General features: G+C 41.1%; 1 pseudogene; it reads left to right on the forward strand.

Annotated features, from left to right (window-relative positions):
* Window positions 1-1,098: 1,098 nt before the first annotated feature.
* Window positions 1,099-2,431, forward strand: LOC131690769 (beta-1,3-glucan-binding protein-like; annotated as a pseudogene).

The following is a 2,431-nucleotide window of genomic DNA, read 5'->3' on the forward strand; positions in this document are numbered from 1 at the left end:
CACTGCTCCATCGGAATCGAGCCAGACTAATTGCAATAACTTCGCTTCTAGAACTGATCCTTGCAACTGTTATTACTCATTAGTCTTACTTGTTTTTGTGAGCAAATCTTGCCTCAATCAAAAGTTATAGCTGTTTGAAAACGTTGTTGCCCACAAACAACATGGGCATAATAGATTAATAAAGGATTTTCTTAAAATAATTTGCGTTTGCACATGCCAAGATTGTTACGTTTGAGGTTCAGGTTCAGATATATATTGTTTTGTTCCGTCAGACCCGTCGTACTTCTGATCGTCAACAATTAATCTTCTACAGGCGCCAATACAAAATGAATTCAAAGGTTTCTCCCGCGCTTAACGTTTATCGCGCTAAAGAATAATGATAATCACTAATAAATAATTAAATTATGTTGAGCAGCATTTGCCGCCCCCAAATTTTGCCGCTCGGGGCGGCTGCCCCCTACGCCCCTCCTTAGCGCCGCCCGTGATACGAGGTTCATTATAAATAATTTCAGCAATTGGGAAACGATGTTTGAAAATCGTTCAGTTCACGAATTCCTAATTGTGCGTTCATAAATTTACGGTCGGATACTTTTCCATGTAGTTTGGATAAATGAAAAAGGCAAAATTACACCAGTAGAGAGATTAAAACATTTTTTTTTCAATTTAATTCTGCAAAGTTTAACAATTAATAATTTACACAAAAATGAAATGTTTACGACCTATTGATGCCGAAAGCTACAGATAATTTTTCCCATGAAATAAAATATATTTCATAAAAAAGGGGAATTTAACAAAATTTACGATGAACAATTGACAATTTTGCTCTATGAAATAAACTATAATATATTGAGAACTGCTGTTCTACCACACAAAATCAAAACCGTCCATAACGTCATGTTCATCCCATGTTCTACAGAATACCTTATTCACATGGGACTGGCTTGCCATTACAGTCAGTACACGGTATGTACACGATCAATTTGCTTCTATTAATTCAATTCAATTGACCCGGGACGTATTGGAAATATTTTATCTGTCCAGTTGTTTAAACATCAAAAGGTATATAAAAGCCAATCCAACTCTTTATACAGGAATACACCGACCAAGATGACATCGAATAGAATGGTCTTGTTGGCAGCTGTTATTCTAGTGAATGTAGTGCAAATATTTTCGCAGTGTATCCGATCCCCGACTACTGCATCCGGTTGGAAGGCCCCTAGAGGTAAAGTTTGAAGAATTTAGTTTGATGTGTACATCTAGTTCTCACTAAAAAATGGGTTAGGACCATATTGTTCCGGCCAGCTAATTTTCAGCGATAACTTCAACACGATCAACCGGGCAGTTTGGGAGCATGAAAATTCTCTCGGAGGTGGAGGGGTAAGTTACTGTGAACTTTGTTTCCTAACTTTTTGTAATGCTTTCTTTGTTTATAGAATAACGAATTCCAATGGTATTCCGGAGGCGGTCGAAATTCCTACGTGAAAAATGGACACTTCTACATTCGGCCAACGCTGACGGCTGACGAGTATGGTAAAAAAATTCCTAACATCTGGAGTGATCAATCTGCACGAGGGCCCACAATATAAAAGGTCAGTCTCTCTATATTGCATATAACAAAACCAGGCAGAAAAAAACCTAAGTTAACCTATTCCCATAGATGCACTGATCCACCAGGATGGGCCGAACAAATTCAGGGATGCTCTCGGAGAGGCAGTCCCGATCGCATTCTCAATCCAGTGCGAAGCGCCCGCGTTCGGACTATAAATGCGTTTGCTTTTAAATTCGGAAAATTGGAGATCCGGGCGAAGCTACCGAGTGGCGACTGGATTTGGCCGGCCTTGTGGCTACTCCCTAAGGGCGACATCTATGGATACTGGCCGAAATCCGGTGAGATAGATCTAATGGAATCACGCGGGAACCGGAACCTACGGTTGAACAATGAAAACATCGGAGTGAAGAAATCATCGTCCTGTTTACATTTCGGTGAAAATGCTAACTATCGTAGTTCACAGTGCGGTTCCACCAGCCGGGATGGACTCAACACTAGGTTCAACAATTATCAACTCATTTGGACGAAGAACGTAATGCAGTTCGGCATCAATAACCAAATTTTTCGAACCGTCACACCCTACGAAGGTTTTTGGAGGCTCGGTGGGTTCAGCTACAACCCTTGGCCTACGGGAACCAAAATGGCTCCATTCGACCGGGAATTTTACATACTGATGAACGTAGCAGTCGGTGGAGACTTCTTCCCCGATAACGCCTGGAATCCTCATCCGAAACCCTGGAGACAAGGCTCCCCGAGTGCGATGACCGATTTCTATAGAGCAAAATCGAATTGGTACAGTACCTGGGGCGAAGAAGCGGCACTACTGATTGATCATGTTAAGGTTTGGGCGGCATAATATGTAAATGAATGGTAAATAAAGTA

The sequence above is a fragment of the Topomyia yanbarensis genome, chromosome 3 (genome assembly GCF_030247195.1).
Source record: "Topomyia yanbarensis strain Yona2022 chromosome 3, ASM3024719v1, whole genome shotgun sequence".
Classification (NCBI taxonomy): Eukaryota; Metazoa; Arthropoda; class Insecta; order Diptera; family Culicidae; genus Topomyia; species Topomyia yanbarensis.